This window comes from Neopelma chrysocephalum, unplaced genomic scaffold (genome assembly GCF_003984885.1).
Source record: "Neopelma chrysocephalum unplaced genomic scaffold, ASM398488v2 Primary Assembly neopelma1_81, whole genome shotgun sequence".
In the NCBI taxonomy this organism is placed as follows: Eukaryota; Metazoa; Chordata; class Aves; order Passeriformes; family Pipridae; genus Neopelma; species Neopelma chrysocephalum.
Genome location: NW_020897743.1, coordinates 1,754,133 through 1,772,586, shown reverse-complemented (window position 1 = coordinate 1,772,586; position 18,454 = coordinate 1,754,133).

Below are 18,454 nucleotides of genomic sequence, written 5' to 3'. Positions count from 1 at the left end.
CTGGGCGGAGCGGGGCTGTCCGGGGGCGCGGCGGCGGCTGCCTCGGCCTCCCCCCGGCTGCCGAGAGCGCGGGGCCGTGCAGATCCTCGCCCCGGGCCGGCCCGGCTGCCACTCCGCTCTCCCCCCGGCTGGCAGCTGGCGCAGCTGGGCGGTCTTGGGCAGAAAAACGCTCTTTTTTGCGCTGACGTGTCGGCGCTCGGCATCTCTCCCCGGCTGGGCCCTGGCCGACCCCTGCACCATCTCTCTGTTCGCTCCCTACCCAAGGACCGGCCGCCCTCTCCCACCCCCCGCTGTCCCGCGTCGTGCCGCAGCCCCCGCTCGCCACAGCACGATCCATCCCCTGGGTATCCCTATGCGGGTCACGCACCGGGATGGAAATCCCCTCGCTACCAGAGAAAATTAGTGCAGGACCTACCGTAAACAAGGCTTGAGCTCCCCTTGCTGGTCCTGCAATAACAGTCCTAAATCAACTTCTGGGAGCACCATCCTCAGGCAATTTGGGAATGGAATCATTTTCATTCGAGGGCACTTAACGCAAGCCCATTATTTTCAGCCCCTTTGGAGACAAAGGGGAAAAAGTCATAAAGAAGCAGAGCCCGTGGGGAAAACAGAGAGACTTGTCCAGTCTTTTAAAAGCCTTTTTACAAGCTGTAGAAGATAAAAACAAAAATCAAAGTCCAGCCAAGCAAAATTTGGCGATGTCCTCCATCCTGCTTGCGTGACCAAAGAACCTCATGTCCCGACAGCGGAGCAGCTGGAGAAGGAGGATGGAGGAGGGTCGGTGCAGCGGTCGGGACGGGGTCATTGCCGCTGGCTCGTGCCGGGGGCAGGACGGCGGTGGGCAGGGGCTGCCACACCCCGGGCTGTGATGGGCCAAAAACTCTGCCCAGCTCTGCCTGGCCACCAGCAAGGAAGAGCATTTGCAGAGAAACCTCGTCAGCTCTCCGTGTGGGTGAAACACCAAGCTGGGCTCTAATACCAAGTCTTGTAGCCCCTAAAACACTGAAGCAGCACAGCTAACACCTGAGATGGTGAAAATCAAGGTAAGATATGTGGTAAGGTAAGATGCTGTAAGATACGTGCTGCCTAGTGGATGAAGATTCCAGCTCTTTGCTCTTCCAACCTCCCAGAGCTACCAAGCCTCTGGAGTGACATATAGGGACTCTGGAAAATACTGAGGGGAGGATTCTCAGCATCAGCCTCAAGAACTGTATTGGGAAAGGCTGAGGGCCAGGGCTGCAGCGTGGTATCGCTGTGGGAACAAGGGCCCCTGTGCCTCAAACAAGACATGGGGTCTGACCAGAGTTTTGTTTGACTCCACTTTTCCCACAAGGAGGAAACATCCTCAGCTCATACACCCTGAAACACCACAAGCTGTGAAGACCTCAGCACAATTAAGACTTTTGATGTTCAAACAGCCTTTTCTGTCTGGGACGGGATGTGTTTGAGCCTCAGCTTCTGGCTCCTGTCTCTGTCTCTGGCTTTGATCCTGCTGCTCACATTCCCCTGCCCTCTCCTCTCTCTGCAGCACCACGGGGCCCTGGATTTTCCCCCAATCTGAACATTACTGTGGGGTTTGTGGGATGCTGATCACAGCAGAGGCGCAGAAAGTGAGACTAAAAAATGGTTTGTGTTCTTCCCAGCCTGCAGAGCCAATACTTCAGTTATGACTGATGATCCACAATGAAGATGTTTTAAATTAATTTCCTGAACAGGCATCTTGCAAGAATTTTGTTTACCTGGTCCTCAAATGTTTTGTTTAAAATTGATGGAATGTGAATGGATTTCTGGGTGTGCATGTGCACGACTGCACATGCTGGTGCTTAAGGCTCTGTGTATTTTAAACTTTATACTTGGTTGCCAAGTCATTACACTGAGTTCTAGAGATGCCCTTTTGTCAACTTGAATTTGATATGGGTTTCAATTTTATTTTCCCATTCTCCCAACAACACTTATTGAGGTAATTTGTCTCTGTAAATGGTTTATAAAGGGTGAATTTAAAGTCCCTTACAGGTATTTATAAGGATCCTTTCCTGTAGGCTGAGGTCTGAGTTGTGGATGTCATGGGCAGTTTGGTCTTACAGTTCAAAGTCAATTTAAAAACACGGCTCCAGGTGCTTTGTCTGGCCTCATCAGGAGCAGAGTGAGCTCTGATTCAGGCAGGAGGAGATGCTGAGGAGACCTGATCCAGCACAAGATTTCAATGCATCTTCATCTTGAAGTGTATAAATATTACCAGTGAAATCTAGGAAATACTCCCATGCTTAAGGTTAAGGATTCACTTAAGTGCTTTGCTGGATCCGTACCAAAATCATTCTTTACAAAGTGCTGTCAAAAACATTGGGCACCAAGAAAATACTTTTCCTGATAAAATCCTTTGGCTCAGAATGTCCCATGTGACTGCTCAGAACTGCAGCAAACAACGTTTTTCAGAGAGATAGGGGCCATTCCATTAAAAATTTCCCTCCAGACCCAAAAGTAACAGCTGGTCCTTTGTTTCATTGCCCCCCAAAAAAATCAGCACCAGGCGATCTCCAGGAGCCATGGAGAGCTCAAATGTTATTGCAGTCCTGTGGAGCTCGCCAGGAGCAGAATCAATCATTTTTCACCATTAATCTTTAGTAAAATGAGTCCAACAGTTTTGCCTCCATTCCTTGAAGCCAGTTGCAGGCATAAGCCCTTAGCCAGTCACATAATGAATTACCCTGGTGGTACTCCTGGTTTTGTGCCATCCCAGCTGTGAGGAGGTGTCTGTGATACGCCTTCCTTGTCAATGTGCCCTAAATGCTGAACTAACGGAGCCCTTTCCAACCATAACAGCCTGCATGGAAAAAAGAGGAATCGTTCCTGTGGGGCATTTAGGATAATGGCAAAGATTCAAAAAGAATCCCAAGCACAAGCATTGTATCCCACTCTCTGCTGAGGCAGAAGCAGCTGGATGAGTCAGAGGCACTTCGAGCCTCAGTGGTGCTTTTGCAGGTTGGGACATGTCACTGCTCCCACCTCGTTGTGACAGGGAAGCGAGGACTCAACGGCAGGGAAGACCAGGTGATATAGGGGAAAGAAACATGCACATAGGTGAGAGAGGCTGGTTTGTACCCTCCTGGATGCTGTGGCCAGGCTGTGAGCCCATTAGGCTCCAGGGACTGGAGGAGCAGCCAGCCTGGCCCTCAGACCACCACCTGCAGGCAGTACCGAGACAGGAGCCTGTAGGACACCACACTGGTTACTGCTGCCTCCCACAGCTTTTCATCATTATCCCTCCCAGTCTGTTATTCTTAGGCTGCCTTGTGCTACACACCAGTGTTCACTGCTTCTGTGCACTTTCTGAGGCACTACCCTGCCCCTCTGGAATAAGGAGAAAGCATGAAAGCATGCTTGGGTAATAAATTAAAGGGAAAACTTGAATAGTGCACCCCCAATAGACACAGTAGAGATGAAAAGTATTGGACAAGAAAAGCCTCACTTAGATGACCTGGAAAAGAAAATCATAAATATGGGTAGTGTAGTGTCTCCAAAGAGCCTCCAGTGAATCAAAGTTAAGAAACCTCTTGGTGCAGGAGTATGAAGTCACCAGGACAGCTGCAGCACAATATCTTACCCTTACACAGAGGTGAGAATAACTTACAGAGAACTTGGAGAGGCTGGATGGGTTTATGTTCCTCACGTGTTCTCCTGCAGCACAAAAGTAACTTGCTGGTGAAAAGGTTTTCAGTGATTTACCTCCCTCCGCTCTTCAATTACTATTGAAAATTTTTGACTTACAGTACAAAAACCTTTTAGTGATATCATTCCAAGGCAGTAAATCTTGGCATAAGGAAGCCACAGAGACTCCCAGCCCTCTGCACCCAGGGCAGATGTGTAATTTCTGTAATTTCTGTAATGCTCCTCCCATGGACAGCGATATGGGGTGTTTATTCCTTAGGCTTTACCTTTGCTTCTCCAATTCCAGCCTCAGCAGCACACACTGGTGCACACATGAGGATGTACCCACACGTAGACACACATGCCTCAGTCTGATCCCATCCTGGGAACAGAGGTTACACCAGTGGTTGCAGCCCTTCTCTGACCCCTTGGGTCACTGACCAGAGAACAGACATGCTACTAAACAGTGCTGGTCTGTGCCTTGCTCAACCAATAACCAACATTTATCGACTTTAAAATTTTAAATTTTTATCTGGAACTGTATTGCCCAAAACCTCCTTTGCAGAGCTCATTATTGTTCCTCATGTGATGTTCTCTGGGTACTTAAACAAACTGTTGTTACGAGTTCACTTGGGGAGTCTCTGTGCTTGCGAATTATTGGCAGATGTTTCATTTTTCTGAAACGTCAAGGAACTGGCAGCTTTACTAACAGAAAAATGAAGGAGAACATTTTTCTTGTTATGTAGCTCCATATTAAACACGAGCAGTGTGCAGTGCCTGCATGTATTTGTATTCTGTTGTTGTTCAATCTTCTCCCCAAGGAATCCATCCTTTTGATATCCAGCCCTATTTTGAAACAGAGACTAGAAATGCCCTTTCTGTGCACTCGGGTTTTGCAATCCTGATGGATCCCCCAGGGCTGGCCCGCTCTCCACCTTCCCCAGAAAGCCGTGCTCATTCCCAGGGTCACTCTCTAATTGTTCCCACTGTGATCCCTGGCGGGTTTGCCGTCCCTCTCCCTGCAGGAGAGCCCCTGGCTCCTTCCTGCCCCAGGGAGGCCTGGGGAATGGCTGCCTGTGCCTCCCCAGCTGGAAGCCAAGCACCACATTTCATTCCTGGTCTCCTCTCCTCCTCCTGAGCCTGAGACCACATTGGCCACAGCTGGCAGGAAGGGGTCGGGGGGAAAGCCATGCCTCCATTAGTTCCTGCAGACCTTTTCTTTGCTTATTTTGATGAACTTTGTTTCATGTTTATTCAATTTAGACACAGGTGTAACCCTTCAGAAACAGTCTGGCACAGGATTGTGTTCTAACTCAGAGTCAGCCCAAATGGGCAACGGCCACTGAGAATATAAACTCATTAGATGGTTTTGTCTGCAGCAGCACAGCCCAGGTGTATCACAGAGCTGGTCCAGCACATCAACACACACTCAGTGTTTCTTTCAGACTGGTACATTCTGTGATCCCTTAAGCACATGTTCTGCAGTGCCCATCAATACTGCAAAGAGAAGAGGCTTTTAGCTGTGTTAAAAGCTGAGCCAACTCCATGGATTTAGTAGAGGGAGCATGGTGTCTCTCCTGTTTACCAGGGGGTGAACGCTGTATTTGTAAATCTGCAGCAAAAAGCTGGGCAAAACGTCTGCGTTAGAGAGAACACAGCCTAAAAGGAAAATGGAATTCCCTTGCATCCCAGTCTCTGTCAGGTGTCTGCCAACCTTGTTTTTCCTATTTTCTGGCAAGCCAAGACTTTCAACCAATTATTTAGTGCTTCCTACCTCTTTACTAGTGCTGCTCACAATTCACATCAGCTCCTCATTTCTGCACCATTAAACAAAATCCTGTTTGATGTTACAAAAATAAAGTGGAAACAAAGCAGATGTGTAGTCTGCTTCAAATCTACTACCACTGCTTAGGTCCTGCCCTACAAAGGATTTTTGAGCACCTTAAATCTGTGTTCTTTGCTGAACAGGACCTGGACTGAGCATCTCTTCACCTGAAAAGCAACAACAACAAAAACCCAGCCAAAATGTTTCAACACTTTCAGCCCAGGAGAAACTAGTTTAGAAGAAATGCAAAATGTGGATGTCCCAATGACCACAGTGAAGCCAAGGACATGATTTCCCACCTTGAAGTCCACAACTTTACCACAGGACAAGGGAAAGGCAAAGGACTGTGCAATTTTTGGCAGCCAAAGAACCAAGACATAGACTAGCAGGAGAGGCTGCTCTCCCTCACTTACTTTAGTGGCAGTTGGTCCTTCCTTTCCCTTTTAGACCCTCCTACAGCACTGCAATGGGACAGGATCCCCTCAAAGCCTTTGTGGTTTTTATAAGAGCAGAGTCCTGCAGCCCAGCTGCTGCTCCTGTGCTCACACGTGGCAGATGCCTCGTCCCCAGACACAGACGTGCATCATCCGCGCCGTGTCCAACGCAGCTTGGAAGATCCGCCAGCCCTGAAACTGAGTTGTCATAGAACAACAATGCTGGTCTGAACAAAGAGGAATGGGTCTGATTTATGCATAAATAATCCCATTAGACCTGGAACACGAACACATGGAGCGTTGGATCGATGAGCCACAGGACAAACAGCGAGGAAATGGGAATTGGTTGCTTCAACCCCCCCCCCCGTGTAACAAACATGCAGAGAGGCCACAAGTGCCAGGCAGGGGATCTGAGAACAGGATTTCTGCATGTCTTTGAGCCTCAACAATCTTTTGGACCCTGAGGTTTGTGTAGAGTCCAAACTATATGTACTTTTTGGTGGAATCTAACCAGACATGAGGAATCTCTGGGGAATCAGAAATCTGATTGACAGAAGGAGAAATCAGTGTGTAACAGTGCTGCAGAGAAGGTTTGGAATACTGTTGATAATCTTCTTGGAAAAAAAATTTAGGAACTCAGAAAAACAATGACCTGAAAGGAATCTGTTGTTTTTACCAGTGCAGGAGCAAATATTTAAACTTCCATTGAAAAGTCCCAGTGTGTCTCAGAGGTATGGAGTGGGCCAATTCATTGTATTTCCAGTTCATCTTTTTCTCTGCAGAGAAAGGGTCTTTTCACTAGATTATCTGCTTTTCTTGCAGACCTTGGTAATGACACTGCAAACCCGTATGGGCTGCCCATTGGGTAACTGGGACATGCTGCCTTATCTGCCTGTCCATCTGTAGGAAGGTGCCAGGTCCTGCCTCCTGTCTACTGACTGATTGCTGCCTTCATTGTCGTGACTAATTTGGCAAAGTGAAATACAATTCCTTATCCAACTCTATCTTCTTCTCAGCCATATGAGAAAGTTTTGCATGCAATCAGTGTCATGGAACACTTCCAGTCACTCTTAAGGTGGGACCTTACTGCTCTTGGAAGCAAGTACTCCAACACAGTCATTCCTCAACAGCCCCATTGCCTGCGAGATGATATTTAGAAACTGGAAATCCCGTTAGTTTTCTGCACCATTCCCAAACCTTTTTTGTAATTGAACCATTCCTGTTGCTCCCACTGACTTCCCAACAAACATTTTAAAGCTTTCTCATTTTATCTGTGGCTGTATGTAAATGTTATCAGGTGTATGTCCTGGCACCTTTCACAAGCAGAGCACCAGGAAATAAACCCTAATTAACCTGCAAAACTTCCTTTTAAGGTAGGTGAGCTTTCTGGTCCTTCATCTATCCATGCTACTTTCTCTGGTTTCTCTGAACTCATAAAACAGTCAATGTCAGAATCGAGGTTAAACTCAGAAATCCTGAGCTCCTGTTCCTGGGATCTGACCTTGGTGCTCCCACAGGAACCTCCCCATTCAGTTCACAACTGACACATTGGACAGCCCACGTCAACAGCCACCAGGAGACTTTAACCCCCTCCTGTCTCCACCCCATTGGGAAAGGCTGCAGGGGTGGGGACGGGCAGGTCTTCCTGCCTACATGCAGTTCAGGGAGTTTGCCCTGAATGCCAGGGAGCCTTTCAGCTCAGTGTGAGATGTCTGTGTTCAGTTTTACATGCCCTGGACTGGGCATCTCTTATTTGCACTAAAAGTCACCATAATTACCCTCCCTGTAAACAAAGAGTTTAATACACCGAGGGGAATTCACTTAACTCAAGCCATGGCAGATTTATGGATATTAAATGGAATGCCAGCAGGTTGTTAGCACTTCGGGAACCCCAGTTTGTTACTTCATAATCACATATTTATTGTTCCCTCAGCACATTGTTTCTGTCTTTCCGTTCATTTATGGCAGATCTATTAAGATGCCACTGCTGAGCTTCCAGGCCCTGGGGTGTAACTCTCTCCAGCCCTGCTCTGATGGCACTTTCATTCTTCTGGAGCTGGTTTGATGGAAATCAATATCAGTGCCCTGAGAATATATAGGCAGCATGTTCTGCCCTATGAAGCAGGCACAAAGTGAAGCCTGTGAATGATCTATTCTCTGAGGAACACTCTCCTTACAAGAAGGATTAATTATCCTCAAGCCCAGGTGTTGGCTCTTTGGGTGTGAGAGTTGATAAACCCAAGGTCTCCAGAGTGGGGAGTTGGATGTTGGGTGTGCTGCTGGTCCTGTGGGAGGGGGGAGCAGCCCCTCACCCAAAAACTTCCCAGGCTTTCCCAGCCAGCACTGCCAGCACGTCCACACCCGTGCTTGTACCTTATGCCTGTCCTTTTAGGTCTTTCAGTCCAAACTTGCAGTTCTCATTTTTTCTGCTGCTGATTTACCTCTCTCTGCCCTGCTCTCCTTCTCCCTCTCTGTTTCCATCGAGGTCTGGGGTATCTGTGAAGCTTTGCCAGAACACCCAACCCCATGACACTTGTCACATTTCTGGAGGAGGATTAGAGCCCAGCAGTGCTACCCAAAAGTTAGGAAATTAGGTGAATTTCAGGAAGAATTCTTCATGGAAAGGATGGTCAGGCATTGGAAGGGGCTGCCCAGGGAGGTGGTGGAGTCCCCACCCCTGGAATTGTTCAGGAAATGGCTGGACTCAGTGCTCTGGTCTGGGTGAAAAGGTGGGGATGAGTCACAGGTTGGATTCAAAGATCTTGGTGTTTTTTTCCAACCTGAATGATTTTGTGAATCTGTGATTTTATGAAATGAGGTGCATTTGTAAAGAGCTGCTATTTTAAGGGGCCTTAGAGAGGTGATCTTATTGCAAAGGCAATTCTAGTTCCAGAACTCTCTCACATTCAGGCCACTGATGTGCAACTGCCCATCGGTGAGGGCAGATTTAGGGCAGAGCTCGAGTGCTCTGAACCACAAGGAATTCATCCTTCTAACAGAGGTTTTTTTCTTTACTCGTCTTTTTCAGCTCTGGTAAGAAGTTTGGCTGATGCACTGAAAATCCTTGTCCAAATATCAATTTATTTCAAAAACTTTTTAAAGACAGGTTCTTGTGCTGTGCAGTAGTTGGAGTTTTGCAGACGACTCATTACCACACAGGAACTAGCCTGGGGAATGCTGCTTTGTTTTCCTCCTTTATACCTCTGCCTCTTCTTTAGAAAAACACAAATTTTAAGTTAACGAATAATCTAGAACTCTACAGCTCTTCAGTCAAGTTTAAAAGCACATACCGAAAGAAACCCAAAGTTTCCACTTTGTACCCAAAACAGTAAAAAAGGGCAAAGCAGTGCATGAGGGTTTGATTCAGCAGCCAAATCACTGAGTGCACAGTTCCAAGGACAAACAGGCATTGCTGAGCCTGTGGGAGCTGTGGGAGCAGGTCCCAGAGCCCCCCGTGCTCAGGGAATCTGTGGCAATAACGGGTCGTAGCTGCAGCAAAGTAAATTAAGGAAACTTGGGATGTGATTAGGACCATTTTAGAGAAATGGAGAATGGACCAAATTAGCAGAAATTAGAGCAGGAGGAGTCTGAGGCTTAATCAGTTGTTTCTGAAGAGAATTCCTGAACAGCAGTAGAACCAGGGCCAGAATTCCAGGCCCCGCAGACTCAGCTGTGCTGCTGTCCTTGAGACTATCAACACAATTTGTTTCCTCTGCAAATCTTGTGTTCATTTCTAGGAAAAGAAATCAACAGGAATGGTGGGAGCTGTTCCCTTTTGCATATAACCAGCAAGGTTAGCCTCTAGGCACGGTGATGTATATCTGTAATAAAGCCAATAACAGTGGAATAAAGTAAGTGCCATCACTGCCATCACTGTCACTGAGATGAGATGTCAGTCAGCAGAACCAGCCCCACTGGCAGCACTTCAAACAGACACAGTTTGCTCTGCAGGTCTGCAGCGCCTCAGCTCCTTGGGCTGGCTCAGTTTGTCTTGCCCAGAACCAGGCTTGCACATGTCCAAAGGAACTTTCAGGTCAAACAAGGCATTTTCCTAGTTAGAGGGACGCTAGCATCTGCTCCCTATCAGTATTTTGGCTGGGATTGGAGTGAGTGACCCCAGAGCACTGACGGAGGCAGAGGCAGAGTGAGGGGAGAACTTGGGCGTGCTCAGCCTTCCCAGTGCTGCAACACTTCACACCCCACTGCTTTGGGCTGTGAGCTGACAGCCAGCAGACAGCAAGGATATCAGCTCTTGGTGCTCCAGCTCCTCTCTCTGTCTGCCCTCGGGTTCCTCTGAGGTGTGGATGCAGGTTCTTCTCTGTATGTCTGTAAAAGACAACAATCCATTCAGATACTCATGAAAAAGTTTAAGACTATTTCTTCATGCCTAGAAAATGAACCAATGCAACTGAAATTCTGCTCAAGGGTCCAGCTGAATATGGGAAGCCCTGAGCATTGTTTGTATGGAGGGATGTATTGTGACTGTATCACAGCAACTTTATTCCTCTGTGAGGAGAACACTCGTGCTTATGGATTACCTGGGATGAATCTGTGTCCCATAAATCACATCAGCATGGCAGGAAGGCTGATTCTGCCAGGGCCATTTACAAATTCCACCTTAGGAAAGGTGTGAGGCTGCAGACATTTCACCAGCGAGGTTGGAAGTGGTGACACGGCAGTTCTGCCCCATCATTCAGATCCTGCTCCAGAGTTAGGGATTACTCGTCTACTGTAAAATCTCTCTTCAGCATATACAAATCTGAACTAGGCAGCATTTTCAGCAACATTAATTGGCTGATTTAAATCCTTATCTGACCAAATCAGTCTGTTCTGTCTGAGGCTGCTGTTTCCCACCTCCCTGAAAGGAAGAGACTCAGTGAGCCACAGGGGACTGTCACAGCACACAAACAAGGAGCAGTGCCTGATTTTATCTGGCTGAAAGCCCATGAAATCTACTCTATTCTGAGCACATGTTGAGCTCTTTCACACTAACCGGTATTTTTTAACATCCATATTTCTTAAGACCTTTCAGAACTGATGAAACATTCATCCCAACCCCTCTGTGTGGGAAAATACCTGTGCTCAGATCCTCCTCCTGCCCAGGCTCATCAGCATGCACAGCCCACACTGAGCAGCAGGCTCAGAATTCTGAGTTCTGTCACCAGTTAAAATAAGTGTCCTATTATGCACACTTTGGTTCATATCTCAGCTCCTTGAGCTAGGTTTGACACCTAACCTGAAAATGTTTCCAATAGGTAAAGAATCCAGATCCATCTCTTATGCCCAATTGATACAAATTAAGGAAAGGTTGCTAGTTTAACAGGAATCAGAACTCTGTTCCTGGCTTTGTCACTGGCCTGGGAAAGTCTGTTTTCTGTTGCTTTTTAATCTCCAGTTTGTGGTGTTCCCTGGGTCTGAGTGCCAGCTCTTCAGGGTGACCACTGTCCACAAGTAGGGTGCTTGGAAAGGGCTGACCTGGCTTAGACTCCCCTCAAACACTAACACCTACAACATGCTGCTCAACACCACTCTGTCTGTGCTGCAGTCTGCTGTGTTCTGGTGCACAGGGAAGGGAGGGAAAATCAACACACGTTTCCTTTGCCACTGCTCTGGGAAGGAGTGATTTGGGATTTCTGAGCTCAGGCCACTGCCCTGTCTATCTTCATAGGAAGGATTGCCCCCGACAGTAGATATATTCAAAGCAGAATATATGCCTGCTACACTGCTAAATTACCCAGAAGTTTCTGTTTTCCTTGTAAAAAGCTGAGAGAAGGTAAACAAGGTAGGAATGTCAACGGTCCTTTTCCCTGAGCATCCCATGTAGCCTCCAGCATGTGAGGTGCAGCAGTTGCTTTATGATCCCTCCATTCCCACAAGAGAATTCAGAAAGCAGAAACCTTGTCTAAATAAAGACAACCTTGGTGAAGCACATCATTCCAGCCAGTGATTTCTGACTTCTGTCAAGGCAGCCCGCAGTCACTGCAAGGCCACGAGGCAGGAACAGGGAGCAAAGGAGCAAGAAAGACATTTTTGTGGAAACAAACAAGAGAAAGAGCAGCCAGTGGTGAGAGAGGCATGTGAGTGCTGGGAATGCCTTGGTACTGTCCAAGAGAACGCTTCAGGACTGGTTATTTCCAGACAGGTGCTTTCCAGAGCAGGGTTTCCAGCCTTTACACCCTTCCTAAATCCCCAGTCTAATTCTCAACAGCCAATGTAAGCAGGAGAAAAGCAGCACAAGTGCCTGTGCTTGTACTACACTCATCATGTGGCACATATATATGTTAACCCCAACCCTACATGTATGTTACTTTTCTTAGAGATCTGAATTTCCCCTGAAAATTTGCATGCTTTCAGCATTCAAAAGAAGTTGGATTTCAGCTGGAACTCAGGGAGAGCAGGGGGTGAGCACCCCATCTGAGACAGGGGCAGTTTGGCACGGCAGCAGCTTCCTTCAGCCACGATATCTGTTCTGCCAAGGATGATAAACTCAGACACACGAGGCTTCTCCCCACCCAGCCAGGTGGTTGCACACAGGCCCGAGTTTCATTTCCTTCTCTAAGTCAGGACCTTGGAAAGAAGGACCCCTATGCAGAAATGTCCCTGCTGTCTAATGCAGTCCCCAGGTAAATTTAATCCTTAGATCAACTACAGCTGCAGTTCAATTGACTGTAAATTGTGTCTGTGACACTTATGATGGTTGGAATGAAAATGGGATTGGCAGGGAAGTGTTCTGAGATACCCTCAGCAGAAATGGGAAATAAAAGAGTGAAGAGCTGAGCAGCTGCTTCGACACTTCAGCAGGAGCTGATGGCACCAGGGGCAGGCAGAAAAGTTTATCAGACATTTGGATGTTCTTTCTTCTCCAGACACGTCTTCTCCTGCCCACGTCAAGGGAAGAGAAGTGTAAGTGAGGTGGCAGTGGCAGGGGTCTCACACAGCCCCACCGGTCTCTGCAGGAGACAAAACCCTGTGGGAGCTCCTGCCACGTCCTGCAGCAACTCAAACACACAAAGGTCCTCCAGACCACTCCAGGCACCTGCTGCCTCTCCAGCTGTGCACAGGCTTCTGCAAGTGTGGTTGTCCACTTGCAAGAAACAAGAAAGTGCTAAAGTTTAACAGTAAAACTATTTAGATCTTCCCTCCGGTTGAAGGCACAGGAATTTTGTCCATAAGGGTCTTAGATAGGTTGAGATATATTTTAAGAATTCTCTTTGCCTTTTTCGTATTAACCTGTTGCAGAACTGCTGTTTAAAAAATTCTGTGAGAAACAGTGATGTGAAACATCTGGAACTCAAAACTATTCTGCTCTCATAATGATAAACTATAAATTCCTAATCTCTAAGGGATATTCTGTATATCCTATTGAATTCAGCAAATCACATTTGATGAAAGACCTTATCTTAGCAAGTTCAACCCATGGTCCAGAAAGAAACTTGGTGGGAATGTGGCACCAAGAATGAAAGATTGGTTCTTTGTTGAGGTGCCTGTTCCAGGATTTAATCTCCTTGTTTTTAAAAATGAGTCCTTGTTTCTTATTTTAATCTCTCTGACTCTGGAGTGAATTCCAGCCACCACCTTTTTCCCTCCATCCTCCTCAGATGAGGCAGGAATGGGCCACATATGCCGCACAAAGAAATTATTATGGAGTTTTTTTCTTCTTCCTCTGTTGTCTTTTTGATTAAGAAATTAGGTGAATACAACTTTATAGCTATATTACTTTGCAAAGGTTGTATGTTGCAAAATTCTCTTGACTTCAGAGCATTCCTAAAACTCTCTGCTGTCCAGCAGTTCTGTTGATCTCAGAGCTGGTGACACACTCATGAATATTTGTTCAAGCCACATGTGACAAACCAACAACAGGAATGAGATGGAGATGTTTGGCTGTACAGTGCACATCAAACAGCCCTTCTCCTCCTTCCCCCGCTGCAGGACCATCATTTCTGTATTACAGGTATGCTCTGAACACAAAAACCTCAAGTTCTTGATCCTCAGATCCCTGACCCAGCCCTGGAATTAAAATGCTGACCAAAAAAGTAATGTGCCAAGGTCATGTACTCCATACTGGCCTGTCAGAAGTCAGCACATGGTCCCCCTGGCCCTGTGAGGTACATGCAATTATAGAGGGACTTTCTTCCTCTGATCAGAGGGGTGTGTGGCTGTTCCTAAATGAGAAACAATACTGTGTTCAGGGAAATGATGTACATGGAATCCAGTTTCTAATTTTGTACTAGATTCCAAGTTCTGAAATAAACAGCAGAAAATATCCATCCCAAGATCAGAAATGAAAACAAATAAATAAATATGCAAATGCTTTAATTTGTCTAAGCTGCAGTCGCTGCAAAATGGCCACTAAATTCAATGAGATGAGTAAAACTTTACAGTTTGGTTGGTATTTTGGAACACTGACAACAGTATCATCTTGCAAAGATTCATCCAAGTGCTTAGAGGGTGGGAGCCCTGGACAGTTTCTGAAGCTGCTGACCAACATAAACAGGCTGTAAATTCAGTAGGTAATAGTGCAAGTCAAAAGAAAACAGGGAGAGAAAGGAAAACGTATGGCCAGAGTCTGAGAAGTGGATCTGAGTTCAAGATGTGAAAACAAATCCATAAATTCAGACTGGGAAATATTTGCTCCTGCCCAAGCACATACAAGAAATGATGCTGAGGAGATTGTGTGGGACATCATTTGCAGAGACTCAAAAGGAAACTAAGCTTGGACACCTCTGAACTAATGGAATCTCAAACCTGCCTCCGTATGGAGGACCAGGCTTGCCCTTGACTTGAACCCTGGAGGAGTCCAACTGCAAATTCTGTGGCTCTGACCCCCTCTACCCAGCACCACCTCCAGGCTGTTCTGCAGCAGCTCCACTGCCTGGTGAGAGCTGACCCAGCTCAGTAACTACACCCAGATGTTAAAATGTTGTGAACTGAAGGATTTTGTTTCAGGGTTTCACCAACACCGAGGCAGGGAAGAGGTTGTTCAGCAGTGCAGAAACACGTGTGATGTTCCCCTGCAGCTGACAATGGCTGGAACTGTAAGCAGTGGCTTCATGCTAAAAATCTCTGTCAGGTAGGCAACAGGTTATAGAAACCCTTTTATTGCTTGTATGTAACGTGCTGAGCTGTGACTTCTCTGCAGGGGAGTTTGCACATCAGTAGCATTTATTTTTGGCCTTGACAATTCCTAACTTCTGTGGTGAGTGAGAGCACTGGTCCAAACCCAATCAGCTGTAGGTAAAGATATCACTCTAAATGGCTGAATGTATCCAGTACTGATAACTAATCTCAGCTATCTTTGATATTTCATGACAAAAATATTTACCTGTGAGTGTGAATTATTGCCACAGACCACAAGAGGACAAGGCAGGATACAGATGGTGCCACAAGGCTCTCTGTGTAAATGGCACAGCAATATGAACTGTTTCCTGTCTGGGAAAAAATTCCTGGGGAAATTGCCGTGGACTGAGGCAGAGTATTGACCCTGCATAGCAAGGACGTATCTTGTGCGTCATCACACCTCTAATGTGTGTCCCTTGTGTTTCAGGACAGCGATGCTGGAGGTTCTCTCCCCCTGCCATGCCCAGTTCTGAGCACTCCTTGCAAAGGGGGAGGCCTTGGGGCTTTGGGGCTGCTGTGACCAGAGCAAAGGACACTCTGATTCCTCAACTTCCCGTCCCAGCTCTGGGCTCCTCAGGAACAGCAAAAGCCTCTGGTGAGATGCTGAAGAGAAGGAACCAGTCTGGATCTGTAAACCCAACGTGGGCTTGCAGGCTGCCAGGGAAAGAAGGGTTAAATGCACCACAGGGATGCACCAACAGCTAAACCCCAGGCAGGCAGAGGGGCATTTGAGGTCTGCATATGAGTGATCTGATGCTGGCAGAAGATAAGGAGGCATCAGAGTGGGGAATTCAGCTTGGAGTAAGCTTTTCTTGGGAAGAACTCTCCGTGTTTTGCCAGCACGGGGCATATTGATGGTCTGCAGCAGTTGTGGACAATGGCTGAGTGTAGATCTGCCTCCTGCCTGAGCAGAAATCACGGGCTTGAAAAGTGCTTGTTCTGGCAAACAACTGCAGAGAGCTTAGGTGGTTGTGGCTGGGTGACACAGGCACAAATACAACCCAGAATCCACAATTAATTGGTAGTGAAGCTTTGTCCTTTGTCTTTATTAGCTTGCCTTTAAACAGACATAATAAATACTGTTCATTATTCAGATTTATTCTAAAGGAGTCTAAGCATCCCCAGCTCACTCTTTAATCATCTTCTGGTTTATGCTTTTGTCCTTCCTTCCAAAATTCTGGTAGTAAATAAAGCTGTTGAAATAGTCATAGTGCTGTGGCAAGTCTACAAGCCCATACATCTTCTTGGTTTTGGTTGTGGGGGTTTTTTAACTGCCTCTGTATCTCTTAATTTCAGAGGCTTGAGAAGTTCAGTACTCCTTAGCTTGCATTCTGCCTCAAGATATCTAGTGGAATGTCTGCTAACAGCTTGTCCCTAGTGTTGGTGACAATGACAGTCGAATAAGAAAAATTGCTACATCACAGGGACCAGGGAAAAGTGCTGCTTATTTGTCTCCATCTTGTCCTCCACGACTGGACATGGAGAGAAGGTGTGAGCTTATATCTCATGTACATTTGGGCACAAAATAAGATACACACTTGGGCACATTCTAAAATACCTACCTAAGTAAGAGCTTTTTCACTTTAAGGATGATCAAATACTGGAACAAGTTGCCATGAGAAGCTATGGAGTTTCCATCCTTGGAGATATTATGGCCTTTATAAAGAGAAATCTCCACAACTGCATATTCTCTCTCTGCCTGCAAAGCAGGAAACAATGCTGGTAGCAAAAGCATCTGAATGTCGGAGTGAAACAGGAGCTGAGGTCTCAGCAGCAACAAGAGACAACAGAGCCCATTCATCTCCAAGATTTTTGTTGATTTGGAAAACTGGAGGTTGAAAAGACAGTCAAAATCACCTAAGATAATCTCAGGCAAAGCCCAGAACAAATTAATTAATAACCTCCTCCTTGAAACTCTGGAATGACAGACCCACAGCTCATTCATCATGGCCGTGAGTTCCCCAGGACTGTGTCAGCTGTGCTGCTTTCCAAGGAGGGACTTCAATCACTGTCATGGGAAACTGCTGCTAGAGAAGTTCTAAATTAAAAGGGAAATTGAGCTTCTAAGATATTTGGATCATTAGGAAGAGTCATTCTCTATAGCACTGATTCATCCAACTTGTGATTTTAAGTTAATGAACTCTGTCAGGCAACTGCAATCTCTCCTTTTTCTGGGTTGCAAGCAGTAAATGAACTCCCAGTCCTGAAGTGACTGGAGAAGTACCAACAGCAAACTGTGCTCTTGGTGAGGATCTAGATATTCGCTGGAGCCTGCAGAGAATGCAGCTGCCTAGAGAAACTTCTCCCTTTACACACTGCTGAGTCATCAGCTTGGGGTTGTCCTGGGACAGCCACGAACAGCGAACAGAATGTCACGTGTCTGGCAGAGAGCTGTCAAGCACTGGAGAAAAAGGAATTTCTCTGTTGGGATTTTTCTGGCAAAAATCTCAAAGCTCAAGGCCTGACTTGATGGTGCTCACTAAGTATTGGAAAAGTCTTCACGTGAATTGCAAATCCAAATGCCAAGGAACTGCAAGGTCCCAGCATACGCTCCAACTATTTTCCAAGTGCTCACTGGAGTTAAAACTTTTAATCCAGTTTCTCCACAGTCTTCCCTGGTCAAGCTGCTTGATCTCACTGTAAAGCAGGAATAAAATTTACTCAGTGGCTCCTAAACATGTGAATGGAAGCGTCAGAGCTATTCCATGTGGTTCCAGTCATCTGTTCCTACCTTTCAACAAGCACTCAAAGCTGCTCTCAGACAAGCCTTTGTATAGTCAAGCCACAAACTACTTTGATTTTTGTAAGAAAAATACCAGAACCAGCACTACCCTGAGGTCTAGTAGGAGAGTTTCCTGGAATTCCTTAAGAAAAGAAAGAAGCCTTGATAACTAAATTTTGCTAATTTCTTCTTGAGACTGGGAAAAGAGAACATTAAATGGAAGGAGTTCAAGGAGCATTTGGATGACACTTTCAGGCACATGGTGTAACTTTTGGGGTTGGTGCAGGGTGAGGAGTTGGACTTGATGATCCTTGTGGGTTTCTTCCAACTCGGCATAGTCTGTGATTCTGTGAGAATGTTAGTTTGACTGAAAACAAAAGCAAGCCTTGTTCTAAAGCCAGAAGTGAGATGGCATTCCTTTCCAGTATCCAGGATAATAAATGAAACACCATGAAAATAACACATCTCACAATCATAGCTGTGATTACATCAGACCTTCTAAGTGCAGCTTGATGAATATGTGCAATAAATACAGAAAAAAAACACAGGAAAAAAAATCAAAAATCATGTGAGTTCAGGTAGTAAAAAGCTGAAAACACTTAGGAATGGCATCAACTTTTCCACAGAGATTTTCCAACCACAGTGATAAAGTACTTCACAAACTTGAACCAGCTCAACATCCTTCAAATGATTTTGGGAAATATTTCACTT